This window comes from Miscanthus floridulus, chromosome 2, assembly GCF_019320115.1.
Source record: "Miscanthus floridulus cultivar M001 chromosome 2, ASM1932011v1, whole genome shotgun sequence".
Lineage (NCBI taxonomy): Eukaryota > Viridiplantae > Streptophyta > Magnoliopsida > Poales > Poaceae > Miscanthus > Miscanthus floridulus.
The window spans coordinates 125,786,703-125,794,601 of record NC_089581.1 but is presented as its reverse complement, the minus strand read 5'-3'; the positions used below and the strand labels follow the sequence as shown (position 1 = coordinate 125,794,601).

Below are 7,899 nucleotides of genomic sequence, written 5' to 3'. Positions count from 1 at the left end.
CAGCAAAGCGCCGCAACGTGCTCGCTTGCCTGCGCCACGATGCGGCCCATGCATCCGGCGCCGTTGGATTCAATCGGACGACCGAGCGGTGAGATCAGGTGAACAAAAACCTTCGATGCTGGCCTCCTCCCGAACCCTAACCCTCATTCACGCCTCTCCTTCTCTCTCTCACTCTCTCAGCCGTAGCAAGCGCACCGAGCGAGCGAAGCAGTGGAGCGGGCAGCCATGGCATCGTCGCCGGCCCCCTCACCGACGTGCACGCTCCCCAGCGGGTGAGCGCGCCGCCATCAAGTGACCTGGCTATGGCGCCCCCTTGGCTGAGCCCGGTGAGCAACTCCCCGGCTTGGCCCTTTCTTCTCCTCACACGCCGACGAGGTAGCAGTGCTGCGCAGCGGCGAGGTAGGCCTCCCCTTCCCCAACACCCCCCTCTAATTTCTTCATCTATTGTGGATTTTCTTCTCGGACTTCATCCGATTTGGGATTAGGGTTAGGGTTAAATCAAGTTAGGGTTAGGGTTTTCTGTTCTATTCTTCTTCTTCCTGAATTGATTGCGGGTTTAGGGTTCGGTTTCGAGTAGACTTGAAACCGAGCCCTCCTGCTCTTCTTTCTTTTACCTAGTTAGGGTTAGGGTTAGGAAAACTCTCTTTCTTCTCATATCCTAACTAGATCTGAATGGTTCTCTGCTTTCTTGTCTATTTCCCCATTCTAGATCTAAAAACCCTAGAAATTATGGCTCTGATACCATTGTTGAAACTTATAGAATTACTAGGAGCATAGATCTAGCCAGGTACTTGCTGTTGAATAGTATCATGAATCCTAGAATGTCTACTAGAGCAGTAACTGTAGGTAGAATGAGAGAAAGGGAGAGGTAAAAGATGGACGTGTCAAACCTGACACCGCAGCAGAGGAAGATCCACTCGCATCCACCATGGAGTCGATGTCTACGCTAGGGCAGCGACGGTCGATGAAGACGGCGTCGGTGATGCACGGTGGCGACCGGCGGTGAAGGCAGTGGAGTCTGGTGGCAGCACGGCTGGTGACTTCCCATCACTGGCTGCGCGCCCTCTAGATCGGATTAGGATTTGGTGTTGGTGGGGAGCTTGGCTCAGGTGAACCTCGTGACTTGAGTCGTCGCCCCCACCTCTATTTATTGCGTAGTGTGATAGGGGCCCTCTAGCCATAGTGGGCTAGGCACCCCCAATCAGGGCATGGATCAAAGGCCCAACTGGGCCATTAGGCCCAGTTTGGGATTAGAGATCATTCTAACAGACCATGCATGGTAACTGAAAAGATCGATGTCGCTGCAAGCATTAGGGAAACTAACTAGGAATAGTAAAATCAAAGGCATTCAAGGAACAATCTTGTAGGCCTTCATCTTGTCGATCCACGTGTTAAACTACTTCATCGTGTCGTGGAAGCCAAGGAACCCATGCTTCTTGCTCTTGTTCATGCTGTCTAAAAGCTTCCAATTGGCGTCATGCTCACAGACCACGACGTCAATGAGCCACCAATCGGCAATGTCATGGAGGCGTGTCTCCACGAGCTCATTCTCCTTGACAATCTCTGCCCACACCACCTCCTTCCTGGCCATGGCCTCCAACACCTTGAACTGCTTCTCCTCCCCATCGTACCCAGACCACTCTAGCCTAAAACGCGCGGCAAGCATCGGCCATAGCATCTTCTAGTTGTAGAGGTCTCCGTTGTTGCAGTGGAACGCCTGGTTCTTGGCCATGGGGTTGACGGCCACCTCGATGTGCTGCTCGACGATGAGGTCCATGTTGGAGGCATTGCTGAAGCCCTCCCAAGAGCCGAGGCATCCCGACCAGCACAACGCGACCCCCTCCTTGAGGTAGATGGCGGCGTACACGTAGAAGTTGCAGATGATGTTGAAGACGCTCTGTGGGGAGAAGCCAAGGGTGAGGTTGGGGCGGTGCACGGACTAGCTCACGGCGCCACCACGTTAGGAGACCGCATCGAAGAGGATGTCCTCTTGGTCGTAGTAGAAGTTCGGGTAGTCCCGGCGTGGCACGTCCTCAGTGTAGGGCGGGTCTGGGGTGGGGATCTTGCTGATGAGCTCAAAGGGTCCCAGGTAGTGCAAGGTGCCCATCTAGTGGGAGACGTGGGCGAGGGCGGGGCAGTTGGGGACGACGACGGAGAGCACATTGCTGAGCATGGCGGAGTTGGCCTCCCGGTTCTCCACCTCGGTAGCGCGCGGGGACCAGGCGACGTAGAAGACGTGGGTGATGTCGGTGAGCAACGTCAGGGCCTCGGCAACGGTGGTGGAGTCAGTGACATAGATGTGTATGTGTGTCAGCGAGGAGGATGACGGCATGGACCAGGGTGGGGGTGGACGGCGAGAGAGTGCGTATACCTTCCATGGCCCACCGGGGGTGTCCGGTAGCGGGAGGATGTCGACGAGGGAGGTGCCTACTATGCAGGTGGAGCCGACGACGAGGGCGACGCTCTAGAAGCAATGCTATGGCACGACGGCGAGCTCATCCTTGCACTCCTTAACTGCGCAACAGGTCGTGCCCACCACTAGCTTAAGCGCATTGCTGCCCGTCGGTAACCCTACAGACTCAATGAAGGGTGAACAGGAATTGCAAGTGCAGCATGTAGTGTAGGTGCAGAAACATAGGTTACATTTATTTATCCCATTTCCTAATGGTCAGATGCCTGAGTTGGTCTAACTTTGTGAAGCTATACCGTATCATCCCTTGCATCTTTTTCTCACGCGTGTGCTGCATGCGCCACCTTATATATTAGCTGCACTACCGGAAACAGTATAATTGCCGAGTGCATGAGGGTTTGCCGAGTACATTCCATCAGGCACTCGACAAACATCCTATTTACCGAGTGTTTTTAATTCCACACTCGACAAACAGATAGCACTTGGCAAAACCCAACGTTGCCGAGAGCCTAATAAAAAACACTCGGCAAACTACAACGAAGCACTCGGCAAACACGAACACTCGGCAAAGTAGAGGCACGTGCGTTGGGCGTGCTACGGCCATATGATGGCCGTTGGGTGCGCCGCCCTGCCGTTATTACTTTACCGAGTATCCGTTAGAGACACTCGGCAAAGACAAGGTTTGCCGAGTGTTTTTTATTGACACTCGGCAAAATAATGTTGTTGCCGAGTGTTTTTTATTGTCACTCGGCAAAATAATATGTTTTCCTCTCCTGCCCTCCAAACTTTTTCTACTCTCCGCATACAACATGTGGTACTACATGTTAAAATTTGGTATATTTCTCGATCTTTTTGCTATATTTAATTAATTTATTGCATTTAGAGGATTTATTGGTTTAAGTCAAACTTGAACCGCAAGTGATTCAAATAATGGAATAAATTGAGTGGAAAATTATATTCATGTTATTGAGTCCATTTTGGGCCTTACCCGGGAAATGAAAAGAAATTTCAAACATTTTGTTCAGGAAACACGACCACAAACTGTGGTCAAATGGTTTTTAAATTCTAAAAAAGAGCAAACGAAGTCTGAAAATCATGAGATTTGTCAAGATCTCATGATATCATACGTGTAGACTATAGAAAAAAATTGAGAAGGTTTCGCATAATTTGTCACGTACGACCTTTACAAACCGAAGCATCTCCGAAGAAGAATCAAGGAGTTGAGAAGAATCTGGTAAGATTTGGAGTCAAAGTGATGGTCGAATTGGGGTTTGACTTCAAAACTTTTTATATAGGCAATAGACAACATAGATTGGTTCACGTCAAATTTTGATAATTTTTCGGATCCGTTTGATAATTTTAATTTATTAACTACAATTATAGAATTTTAATTGATATAAATTGAATTTGAGTTATATCTGCATGAAATAATGGATTAATATTCGTAGAAAAATCAAATATGCATTGTTGAGTGAATTTGACAAGGTATTTTCAAAATTACATTGTAACAAATTTAGTAAAACACGTTATGAAGAAGGAGGATGGGTGGGCATAAAATATTAATTTATTTTGCTGAGTGTTAACTGTATGACACTCGGCAAACAATATATTTGCCGAGTGTCAATAGTGAACACTCAGCAAAATACCCAAGCCAGCACCACTTACCAGTACCCCATAGTACTGTTTGGCTGATGATTTTTTGCGGCTGATAAGTCGGTTGATGCGTTTTATTGTGAGAGAAAAATATTGTATCATGGCTAATAAGCCGGACTGATAAGTTCAAGGGAACCAGTTGAAGATTCATTTCCTTGTTTCTCAAAGAAAATGGTTAGTTTCAACGCCGTAGGCTCAGAGCTCTAACTGCATCTTCTGCGCAGTCAGGTTGGCTAACAAGCGGCTAGGGTCAGGTTGGCTAACAAGCGGCTAGCTAGTTGGTTGCATCACTGTATGCCCTGATAGCCAACAGCAGGTGGGATGGGACGAAAGCCTTTTCCCTTTTTCATGAAAAAAGCACTACTAGTCTTTAAACTTGTCTTGTGATGTCATCGAGGTACTCAAACTCTCAAAATATATTTTCAGACGCTTAAATTGTCTTTAGAATCATCTAGGTACAAAGCGCTCAAAAAATTAATTTTGGACCCTCGAACTTGTCACAATGTGTCCTTTAGGTCTAAACGAGTTCCAACAAACCCACATGTCGACCTTTAGTGCATCATCTACATGCTCCCTCTCTTCTAGCTCCCTCTCCATGCCCACCTCACATCTCTCGGTTTTCCAATCTTGTGTGGCATTGCACCACAATCACCAACTCTTCATCCCAACCCATGCCTTCATCATCCTCTGGTTCAAAAGCCAAGATGCCATCGGTAGTGGTGGCGACAAGGTCAAATCTAGTTCACCTTAGGCAGAGAGGTAGGTATACCATTGCTTTATCATTAAGTTCTTGCCCTAGTGTAACACCCTCGGTGTTACCCTATTAATCATCTACTAAAACATGTCATGAGCACCATACTTGTGTGTTAGTGCATGTGGTGAAGTGTATAGATCAATTTCTGTAACTCAATGATCAATAAAAATGCTAAACAAAAGTTGGTTCGATGGTTCATGCATATCAAGTACGGTTTAAAACTAATTTTTATTAAGCAAAAATACTATAGGACATATGTGTGATACTTAAATAAAGTTGGAAGTGCAAACTTTGTAGATGACAATGAAATACTTGCTGTTGAAAAAGAATATTGCTAAGTAATATTTTCAGTAGCTTAGAAATGCAATATGAAATTAAGATTAGCTCAAACACTTAGAAAATTTCTAAGTCTGTGGACAGCTAGACGCTGCTATGTTTAGCAATTTATTTGGAGAGATTGGGTTAAGGAGTGGTGTAGTGCTATAAGTCGATTTAGTAGTTCCATATGCCATCTTGAGGGTAGTGAAGCCGGTTTAGGTTTAGGAGCAACAGTTTGGTCATGATCAGCGCTTTAAAATTCATGCACGTCACAACTTTGTGTTGTCTGGCACCATGCGCGTGGTCATTGAAAGGTCTTTGTTTGGTTTTGGTAATTGAGTGACAACCCTAGGTAGACTAATTGTGTTTATGTGAGATACACAGGTGATTAGTCCATAGGTACATGTGTGTGAGCAACATATGCCATGGAGGTGGAAATGGCTCGGAGATGTTGCAAAGCTCACACATGTGATGATGAAGGTGCTCATTGCACATGAGACATGACATTGAGTCACATGATCAAGGTGGAGAAGATCAAGACAAGACTTGGCTTGATGGACCAGTTGCAAGAGTGAAGGGCAAGTCGGAGACTTTGGAGCGATGGACCACATGGCGGTGAAGCTTGAGCAAGACTTGGCGCCGATGAACGAAGGCAATGGTGAAAAGCAAGTGAAGTCAAGATCAATGAACCAATACGGTCACATGATGATATGAAGTAGATCATATCATTTGGTGATTGGTTGGTACATGTGTTGCATCAACAATGGAGGAGATGGAATGGAATACACAAGGCAAAGGTATAACCTAGGGCATTTCATTTCACTAGTTATAGGTGTGTAGACAAGTTGATGACCGGGTTTAGGATAGATGGTCGTACTATCAAGAGGGGCAAATTTGTTTGCATATCGATCATCTAGTGCCACTCAAGTGATCTAACGTTGCATCATCGCTAGGATCAAGTGGAGTGGCAAGTTGAGTGGCTAATCCTTTGGAAAATAATTGTGAAAATGCTAACACACATACACATGGTGGTGTACACTTGGTGGTGTTGGCACATTTACAAAGGAGAAGAAGTTGGAGTTGATGTGGATCAACTCGGCGATGAAACAGAGGCGAAAAGGGGTCACTATGAGTGACCGGACGCTGGCCTCGGTAGGACTGGCATGTCTGGTCAGTGGCAGCAGTTGAGCGTGCAGTCTCGGTCATGTGACCGGATGCTGGCGCAAAGGGGTGACCTGACGCGCTGAGGCTATGTCCGATCAGTCATGACGTACGCTGACATCTTGGCACAAGGAGCAGCAGTGACACGTGGTAGGTGGTGAAGGATCGGACTTAGGTGTTATGTCTGATCACGACTAACCTAATGTGTTTGGTCACAAAACAGAGGCTCAGAAAGCTCTCAAGAAATGACCGGACTCAGGTGGTGGCGCATCCGGTCTTGGCGCAGAGGTGCGTCCGGTCATCACTTGATGTTGGTGCATGGCTGCTGACCGTTGAGATCAAGTGATTGAGGTTGAATGGAGGCAACATGTGGCATGTATCCGTTGACCGAACGCTGGCCGATTGTGTCCAATCGATCTGACTGGCACGTCCGGTCACCCTGAGTTTTGCCCAGTGAAGGGGTAACGACTAGTTTAGCCCGTGGGGCTATAAATAGAAAGGGGTCTTGGCCATGGCTATTGTAGAGTGCCTTGGGGGCTTTGTGTCCATGCTTAAGAGTGCTTAGAAGCCCTCCATCTTATATATGCTTGATAGTGATCATCCGATTATGTGAGAGAGCGATTCCAGTGCGATTACATCATAAAGGTTGCATCCAGTGGCACTAGGTGATCAAGTTACAAGCCGGTGGTGCTTATTACTCTTGGAGGTTGACACCTCCTAGATGGCTTGGTGGAGGTCTCCGTCGAAGCCCGCAAGAAGCTTGTGCGGTGCTCCAGAGAAGAGCTTTGTGAGGGGCATTGTGCTCGCCCCGCGGGAGCCACGAAAGCAACTCTAGTAAAGCGAGACGCGAAGGGCGACAAGTGGTCTGGCCAGATCAAGTGCTAGAGCTTGTGGTAAGCACTTCATGTGGGAGAGTGTGACTTGTGGGTCACCACTAGCAAGAGGAACGATGGCAACCTTGGAGCTTGTCTCAACGGGGACGTAGCATGTTGGCAAGCACGTGAACCTTGGGAGAAAAATCACCATGTCAACATTGTTCTTCCCATTGGTTTACAATCCCCTTACACAAGCTTGTAATTACTTTCATATACATTGTGCTTGTGTAGTTCCTCTTGTAATTAGTTAGCTTGTGTAGCTCACTAGTTACCTTCTTGCTTGTGTAGCATAGAAGTAGCTCCCTTGCATGGCTAATTTGGTTTGTGTAACCTTGTTAGTCACATTGCTTAGTTTGTGTAGCTAAGTATTTACGCTCTCTAATTTGGCATTGGTTGCCTTATTTTTGAGCATTGCTAGTGAGCTTAGGAGCTTTGTGCTTTTGCTTACTAGAATTGTGTAGGAGCTCCCCAGTGTGCAAAATACTAGTGGCATAGGTTTGTGTGACCTTGATCCTAGAATTGGATAGGTGAGCTCTAGCTAGCTCGACACCTTTTTTGCCTAGTTAGGATCTTTATAAGGTGCTTGTGAACTTCGATAGAGGGGTGTAGTCTTGGCTAGACCAATTGTTTTAATTCCGTATTCGTTTCGGTTATCCGGCGTGATTAAATTTAGAAAGGACTATTCACCCCCCTCTAGTCCGCTATCTCGACCTTTCAATTGGTATCAG

General features: G+C 46.9%; 1 pseudogene; it reads right to left on the bottom strand.

Moving 5' to 3' along the window:
• Positions 1 to 1,348: 1,348 nt before the first annotated feature.
• Positions 1,349 to 2,553, bottom strand: LOC136539596 (3-oxo-Delta(4,5)-steroid 5-beta-reductase-like; annotated as a pseudogene).
• Positions 2,554 to 7,899: the final 5,346 nt, after the last annotated feature.